The sequence below is a fragment of the Lutra lutra genome, chromosome 1 (assembly GCF_902655055.1).
Source record: "Lutra lutra chromosome 1, mLutLut1.2, whole genome shotgun sequence".
Lineage (NCBI taxonomy): Eukaryota > Metazoa > Chordata > Mammalia > Carnivora > Mustelidae > Lutra > Lutra lutra.
This window is the reverse complement of record NC_062278.1, coordinates 217,478,134-217,487,168: the sequence shown is the minus strand read 5'-3', so window position 1 is coordinate 217,487,168 and position 9,035 is coordinate 217,478,134. Positions and strand designations below refer to the sequence as shown.

Below are 9,035 nucleotides of genomic sequence, written 5' to 3'. Positions count from 1 at the left end.
TCTAGCTTTTCTTTTCTCTTTTAATTAAAAAAATTTTTTTTTAAAAGCTTTATATACTTAGGTCATCTCTATGCCCCATGTGGGGCTTGAACTCACAACCCTGAGATCAAGACCTGAGCTGAGATCCAGAGTTGGATGCTTAATTGACTGAACCATTCGGGCACCCCTCTTTTAACTTCTTAAAAGTAGTTTTGAGCCCCTAGAAGTTTAAAATTTTTAATCTAATCAAATATTTTAGTGTTTCCTTTATTATTTATATTCTTGGTTAATATCCATCTTGTATTTTCTTCTAGTGGTGGGTTACTGCGATGTTTTTAGGTTTCACGTTTTTGTCTGTCTGGAATTTATTTGGTTGTGAGGGTGATGGGAAGGCATGTCAGACTTCATTTTACTTTTTTCAAATGATGACTGAGTTGTCCCGGGTCTCTTTACTGAATGAGTAGCCGTTTGCATTCTGATGTGAAGTTCTTCGCTTATAAATACCAAATAATTATCTACATTTGGGTCTGTTTAAGAATTTTTGTTCTTTTCTATAAATCGTTTTTGTTATCTGTCCCGTAGTGACATCTTCATAATACTCTTCCCATCCAGGAATATTTATTTGGTTAGCATTTATTTTTTAACGATTTTATTTATTTATTTGACAGAGATCACAAATACGCAGAGAGGGATGCAGAAGGAGAGGAGGAATCAGGCTCCCTGCTGAACAGAGAGCCCAATGTGGGGCTTGATCCCAGGACCCCAGGATCATGACCTGAGCCGAAGGCAGGGGCTTTAACACACTGAGCAACCCAGGCGCCCCAGCTTTTTTTTTTTTTAATATTTTATTTATTTGAGAGAGAGAGAGATTGAGAGAACGAGTAGGAGGAGGGGGAGTGGGAGAAGCAGACTCCCCTCAGAGCAGGGAGCCTGATGCGGGACTAGATCCTAGGATCCTGGGATTATGACCTGAGCCAAAGGTTGATGCTGAACCCACTGAGCCACCCAGGCACACTTTGGTTAGCTTTTTTTGTACTCCTTAAGAACTTAATGATTTTGGGCGCCTGGGTGGCTCAGTGGGTTAAGCCGCTGCCTTCGGCTCAGGTCATGATCTCAGGGTCCTGGGATCGAGTCCCACATCGGGTTCTCTGCTCAGCGGAGATCCTGCTTCCCTCTCTCTCTCTCTGCCTGCCTCTCCATCTACTTGTGATCTCTCTCTGTCAAATGAATAAATAAAATCTTTAAAAAAAAAAAGAACTTAATGATTTTGTTCATATGAACCCCTATGCCATTATTATGAAATATATTCATAGGTTGTAGACATTTTGGGTGAATAATATAAAATGAGTCATTTCCCCATGTTTCCTGGTAATTACTGGTCTGTTCATATTTTTGTATTTATTTCGTATCCTGTTGCCTTCCTGAATTCTTATTAACTGTAATAGTTTCTTGGCTAGTTTTCCTAGGGTAAATAAGGTTACTTCCTGTAGAGAAATATTATTTGATTTCCTTTTCTCTTAATGCTTTTTTTCTCCTTATTTTTTTTTGTTATACTGATGGTTAGGACATCCGAATACTAACAATGACAGCAGACATTCTAATCATGGCAACATATTCTTTTCCTTTAATTGTAACAAGAAAGTTCGTATTTCCCTGTTAAATGTGATGGAGTCATTGAGATAAAATGCAGTTTCTCATGAGAAAGGTTCCCCCCCCCCGTTTTTGGCAATGAATAGCAGTCATTATCATTTGTTCTTAATATTTGCCGAATACTTTTCAAAGCGTTTTACAGGGATTATTTCACTTAATTCCTTAAAAGAGTCCTGAGAGGTAAGGTGCTATTTGTTATTCCTATTTACACAGAAAGGAGCTTAGGGTCAGAAAACTCAAGGAAAATCAGATAATGGAGGAATCGGGGTTTGAACCCAGGTAATAGAACTTCTGATTCTGTGTGTCTGTGTGCCATGGGGATCACAAAAACCTCTTACCATTACTAACTTGCTACATTAAAAAAAAGATTTTATTTATTTAATTTATTTATCCATTTAACAGACAGAGATCACAGAGTAGGCAGAGAGGAAGGCAGAGAGAGAGGAAGGGAAGCAGGCTCCCTGCCGAGCAGAGAGCCCGATGCTGGGCTCCATCCCAGGACCTGAGCTGAAGGCAGACATTTAACCGACTGAGCCACCCAGGCACCCCTAACTTGCTACATTTTTACCATCAGGGCTGGATCGAGAGTTTATCACAATAACCTTCTGACTTCTTTGGAGATGAACATGCCCTGTGTTTTCTTTCATTGGCTGATAGTGAATTTCATTTAAAAGACTTCCGTACTCAGTAGAGTGCTGGCAAATGGGGAAAAGGAAGCATTTGTCTGTTCCTGGGGTGTAAGTACACCTGCTGTGCGATATCGCTGAGTGAGGGGTCAGGAGGAGATGCGCTCTGTTCGGGCCAACATTGATGTACGCTCATTGATGTGACCTCTAAGGTCTTGGCAAATTATTAATTTAACACACACACGCATACAATAGATGGCATGTGCTGTGGGTCACCAAAATTGCCTAGTGGGGTGTGTGGGAGGACTTTACCATCAGGCACGTCAATATTTTAGCAGCAAAAATACATCACACGTTCTGGGTCATGAATGCTATAAAAAGGCTTCCATCACTTTGGGTCAAGCTGGCTGGCAACTTTGCCCAAAAGGTAAGAGCTTCTTTGGTTTCAGAATTATGGATGAGTCTGTGAATTATGATGAGTCTTGGGTTTTTATTTAGTACATTTGCCCTTGCTCTTTATGTATGTGTGTGTGTGTGTGTTTGTATATATACACACACACATACATACACTTGGGGAGCTTGGTCTTCAAATGTTTTTCTAGGTTGTCACTTTTGTATCAGGGTTGGGCTGTTTATAGAATGACTAGGATGTTTTCCATCTCTTTTGGATATCTTTACCTATTTCTTGAACTTTTAAAAAAAGTCTTTTTTAAAATTTATTTGACAGAGAGAGTCACAGCGAGAGAGGGAACACAAGCAAGGGGAGTGGGAGAGGGAGAAGCAGGCTTCCCGCTGAGCAGGGAGCCTGATGTGGGGCTCAATCCCGGACCCTGGGATCATGACTTGAGCCGGAGACAGATGCTTAACCCACTGAGCCACCCAGGCGCCCCGTATTCCATTTTAAAAGCGATGTCCTTATTTGTGGAGCATAACAAATAGCATGGAGGACAAGGGGAGATGGAGAGGAGAAGGGAGTTGAGGGAAATTGGAAGGGGAGGTGAACCATGAGAGACTATGGACTCTGAAAAACGATCTGAGAATTTTGAAGGGGTGGGGGTGGGAGGTTGGGGGCACCAGGTGGTGGGTATTGTAGAGGGCACGGATTGCATGGAGCACTGGGTGTGGTGCAAAAATAATGAATACTGTTATGCTGAAAAAATAAAAATAATTAAAAAAAAATAAAAGCGATGTCTTGCTCATAGGAATGTAAAATACTACAGATACTATGGCAAACAGTATGGTGGTCCCTCAAAAAATTAAAAATAGAATTGTCCATGTGATCTAGCAGTTCCACTTATGGGTACATACTCAACGAAACTGAAAGCATGGGCTTAGGAAATATTTGCACACCCACGTTCATAGCGGCATTATTCACAAGAGCCAAAAGGTGGAAGCAACCCAGATGTGTATCGAAGGACGAACGGATAAAGCAAAGGTACTGTGATTCTAACCATGAAAATTACCATTTGTATATCATCCCAGAATGCTATAAATACACATAAATACCGGTATCTTTTTTTCTCTGCCTGTACTCAAATAAATAAATCATACCCATATATTTTGCAAACATGGGACTGTACTATGCACAATGTTCTGCACTTTTTTTTGCCATAATCATAGATCATGTTCATCCTTCCATGTCATTATCCGGAAAAACAAGACTTGGCATGCTACTTTTAAGGGTGTTGTAATATTCTGTAGCAGGACTCGGCCAACTTTCTTAAAGGGCCAGAAAGTAAGTATTTAGGCTTTGTAGGTCCAAATGATTTCTGTGACAACCACTCACCTCTGCTGTCATCCTGCCAAAGTAGTCACAGGCAATACAGAAACAAATGGGTGTGGTTTTGTGCCAATAAAACTTTATTTACAAAAACCGGCCCTTGTTCTACAACACGAATGTTTTTTAGTATTTATTTACTTAGTCCCCTGCAGATGGACAGTTGGGTTTTTTCCCCTCTCCCCGTTCAAGGAATGCTGCAGCAATCATGTGCAGAGATCCCAGGGATGGCAGAGGCACAAGGTGAGGGAGCTATCTCTGAATCATCGGTCATCAAGCCAGAGTGCCCATTTTACAGACGTGGAAACTGAGGTCCAGAGACAGCTACATAAGGCAGCAAGACAGGACTAAAACATTGGGTTTACCTAACTGACTATCCTAACTGTCTGAATTCCTCCCTTGGAAGAATTTTATTTCCTTTTTCTTCCTGCGCCATCGAGCACCTTTACGTATCTCAGCCAAGGAGAGCTTTCCATTTAGGGCAGGGTGGGGTGTGGGGACCTACTCAGAACAGAGTCGGTTTATCTGCTACTGGTTTTTTTTGGATGTGCCTGATGGTGGACAGCAGATGTGACTTCAAAACTGTCCTTTGGGTTCTTCTGGGCTGGGAACGTGCACTGAGGTTTCAGACAGACCCATTCCTTGGACCAGAGGTCAGTCCACATCAGAGAACTGTAAGGGTGGGGCTGAGTTCTAGGAGTTTCGTTGGCTGTCGATAGCCTGGTGGTGATGGTGAGAGGTAATTATTTTATTACTATTTATTTAATTACTAGATAATTATTTTATTATTATTTATGACGTTCCATTTTTTTCATTGCAATTTACAGAAGGCTCCATACTCTTTTCTGTTGATGGTCTCGAGAAACAATCCTTGGCAGGTGTTTCCTGAACATTTGCTACATGCCAGATTCTGTTAAGGGCATAGCCTGCCTTATCTCGTTTAATCCAAATTAAATAATCCACAGATGTAGGAGTCAGATCTGAAGTTCTTACAATGGGCTATGAGACCGGTGGTGTGTGAACATCCCCTCTTACTCATCTAACTGTCCACCTCTCACTCTGCTTCAGCCACACCAGCCTCCTGCTCATCCTCCAGCAAGTCAGCACCTGCCTCAGGACCTTTGCACTGACTACTACTTCTTCTTTGAATGCTCTTCCTCTAGAAACCCACATGACTCCCTCCCTCACTCCTTTCTGATCTCTGCTCAAGTACTGCCACATCAGAGAGGCCCTCTGGATCTTCCTATATAAAGTTTCACTCTCTAAACTACTGGCTGGCAACATCTCTATCTCTGGTTTATTTTACTCCATGGTGGACATCCCAGCCCAATGGACTTCGTATAGGTCAGTCACTCATTTTGTTTATTGTGTGTTTCCCTCCCTGCCACATGAGAAAAGGAAGCTTTAACTGCTCTGTTTACCTCTGGATTCCCAGTCTTGGCACACAGTAGGTGCTCAGTGATATTTGCAGAATGAATGTACAAGGTAGGTGCCCTTTTAAAGACGAGGTTATTGGGGCGCCTCGGTGGCTCAGTGGGTTAAAGCCTCTGCCTTCGGCCCAGGTCATGATCCCAGGGTCCTGGGATCAAGCCCCACATCGGGCTGTCTGCTCCGCAGGGAGCCTGCTTCATCTTCTCTCTCTCTCTCTCTGCCTGCCTCTCTGCCTACTTGTGATCTCTGTCTGTCAAATAAATAAATAAAATCTTAAAAAAAAAATAAAGACGAGGTTATTGCATTACGGGGTCTAGAGACGTGAAGGGACTCGTCTGAAATCACACCCAGACAAGTGGTACAGTGGACTTGGACATGGACTTGCTGGTACCCACCCAGGTCTCTCTCCCAGCTCTGTGGGCTCGTCCCCCCACCCCGCCCCCTCATGCTTTCCTACTGAGAGCTCAACCTGTGGCTTTCAGTGCTATCCCTGGTTCTGGAGTGGCTCTCCCAGAGATGAGCCAGAAGTGCCTAGAAGCCTCCCACCTCCTTACCTGTCATGACAGACGAGTGCAGAAGTTCAGATAGAACAGACTCTGAGACGCGATTCACACTGCAGGGCTCCCCATAGGATGCAGGCTCCTCTTTAATAAATCCTTGCATCCAAGTTCTTGGCTTGGGGTCTGCCTCTGGGAGAACCCATCCCACGGAATCACTGAATCCCCAGAGCCCAGCGAGTGCTGGTATGCAGTAGGTGCTTCATAAGTGCTGGGCAAAGCCAGTTTTTTTTTTTTTTTTAAGATTTTATCCATTTATTTGACAGAGAGAAATCACAAGTAGGCAGAGAGGCAGGCAGAGAGAGAGGAGGAAGCAGGCTCCCCGCTGAGCAGAAAGCCCGATGTGGGGCTCGAACCCAGGACCTGGGATCATGACCTGAGCTGAAGGCAGCGGCTTAACCCACTGAGCCACCCAGGCGCCCCGCAAAGCCAGTTTTTTGCTCCACATACTCTCCCAGGGTCTGATCCTCTGCTGTGGTGTAGGGATGACTGTGTCTCCTGTCTCACCCTGGACTCTGATATCTACCTGCCTCCTGGATATTCCTCCTGGGTATTCCCCCCCGACTCAGCACATCTCCAAGCTGAACTCAACATCTTCGTTCACTCGACATGCTACAGATGGATGGGCAGGAACATGGAAAGAATCAGAGTTCTGACTCTACTGAATTTAGGAGCCCAGGAGCAACCCAACATCAAAACTCCTCCTTCCAAGACATAACATGTCCCCTTAAGGTTTTTCTTTTTAATGGAACGTAATTGTGTAAAATTAAGGTGTACGACATGTTGATTTGATACATTTATGTAATGCAATATGATTACCACTGGTAGCGTCATGTTACATAATTATAATTTCTTTTTTTGTGGTGAGAACAATTAAGATCTAATCTCGTAGCTGCCTTGAAGTTTATAAGACACATTGTTGACTATCATCACTACGTCGCAGATTAGATCTCCAGACCTTATTTATCTGCTAGTTGCAAGTTTGTACCCTTAAAACATCATCTCCCCAACTCCCCCGCCCACCCCTGGTAATCACCATCCTACTCTGTTTTTCTGATTTCAGCCTTTTTAGATTCTTTGTAAGTGAGATCATAGAGTACTTGTTTCTTAAGATTTAAGCCGCTTCTAGTTGGGGTTTCTAACACTTGGAGACAATAGTGTCTGAAATGATACATGGCTCTGCTCTCAGCTTTCTTCTTCTTTTTTAAAATCAGAGTTGGGCTTTATTTATTTTTAAAAAGATATTATTTATTCATTTGAGGGAGAGAGGGAGACAGAGAGCACAAGCAGAGGGAGAGGCAGAGGGAGACACAGACTCCCTGCTAAGCTGGGAGCCTGACATGGGACTCAATCCCAGGACCTAGAGATCAGGACCTTAGCTGAAGGCAGGTGCTTAACCATCTTAATTAACCATCTGAGCCACTCAGGGGCCCCTGCCTTCAGCTTTCAAGCTCATTGGATATGCTAAAGAAGGATCTGCCGGCAACAACGGCAATGGCAACGTTCCCTGGGACAGAGGTGAGCACCAGGCATTGTAGAAACAGAGAAACACAGCTTGCCTAATGGAGCTGGGAGCCCCAGGGATGCAGTTCTGAGTCTGGAAAACATTCGTTGTGCTTGCCTCTTGCAGAGTTGGGAATGGCCAGAGCAAAGGATGCTTGGCTGGGGGGAGAGGGGAAAAGAAGTTTCTGAGGGGCGCCTGGGAGGCTCTGTCGGTTAAGAGTCTGCCTTCAGCTCTGGTCATGACCCCAGGGTCTTAGGATCGAGTCCCGCCTTGGGCTCCCTTGCTCAGTGGGAAGCCTGCTTCTCCCTCTCCCTCTGCCTGCTGCTCCTCCTGCTCATGTGAGTGCTCTTTCCCTGTCAAATAAATAAATAAATAAATAAATAAATACAATTTTAAAAATAAATAAGATTCTGAGCTTGCCTGGAGCCTTGAAGGTCATGCTAAGGTAAACTTAGCTTTTAGCCTGAGGGTAAACCATAGGAGGTTTCAGCTGGGGAGTGATGAGGTCGGAGCCCCTGTGGAGGAGGCCAACACCTTGACCATATTAAGACCAGCACCTTAATATGATCTGCCACAGGCATGTAAGGATTTGGCTCAATGCCTGGCACGTAGGAAGCCTCTAGTAATTTCAGAACGAGTGTACAGCCTGAGAAGAGACTAGGAAGGAAGACCAGGGCATATGGTTAAGGATGCCTGCGTTCAGAATCTAGCTTTCACCCTTGCTCCCTTGCCAGTTGTGTGAACCGCACTGCCATGCCTCAGTTTCCCTGCCTGTAAGACAGGAACGACAACAGATCATCATGGCGTGCACTGTGAATGGCACCTCAGTGTTACTAACTCTATGAGCGTATCTGTGAGGGAGTCTCACCTCCTCGGCTGCCACGATACTCTTATTTACTTAGTAATCTTTTCTTCACCTGGGTTATTTAAATTGATTTCTGCCTTCATATTGTAGTAAAATATACGTAACATAACATTTACCATTTAAGCCATGTTAGCTCTATAGTTCTGTGGCATTAAGCCACTCTTTTGTGGGAAAAGTTGTTCTAGGCAGAGGGCACAATCCTGTGCAAAGGTCCTGGGGCAGCACTGAGTCAGGTGCATGGAGGAATGGAGAGGAGGTTGTGTGGCTGCAGCAGAGTGAGCGAGGGAGAGACAGGGAGGAGAGGAGGGCAGGCAGGGCACAAGGGCAGGTCCTGGAGGGTCTTGTGGGCTGAGGACTCAAATGCTCTTGCTCCCGGAGGTGGGAGCCCTGGGAGGCTGTGACCAGAGAAAGGCAGGACCCGACTTGGGTGCTCACAGGTGCCCTCTGGTGGCTTCTTCAGGGAGGACAACCCGCGGGATTCAGGAAACGGGGGTGGGGGGGGTGGGGGTACCGGCCGTGGGGTTCAGTGGTATCTGTGCTAGTCCGGGTGAGCCATGTGGGGTGAACTAGTTTGGGGACTGAGGAGTTGGTGAGAAGCGTTCAGTTTCTCGATGGATGTTGCAGGTAGAACCTGGTGGGATCGACA

General features: G+C 44.8%; 1 long non-coding RNA gene across 2 annotated transcripts; it reads left to right on the top strand.

Annotated features, from left to right (window-relative positions):
- Positions 1-3,452: 3,452 nt before the first annotated feature.
- LOC125085475 (uncharacterized) lies at positions 3,453-6,245 on the top strand. 2 transcript variants are annotated; one of them, XR_007122949.1, is made up of 4 exons: positions 3,453-3,690; positions 4,225-4,771; positions 4,860-5,540; positions 5,759-6,245. It is a non-coding gene; the product is annotated as an uncharacterized LOC125085475 (long non-coding RNA). The 2 variants fall into 2 exon arrangements; XR_007122946.1 differs by having other exon boundaries at positions 3,453-4,771.
- The last annotated feature ends 2,790 nt before the right edge of the window (positions 6,246-9,035 follow it).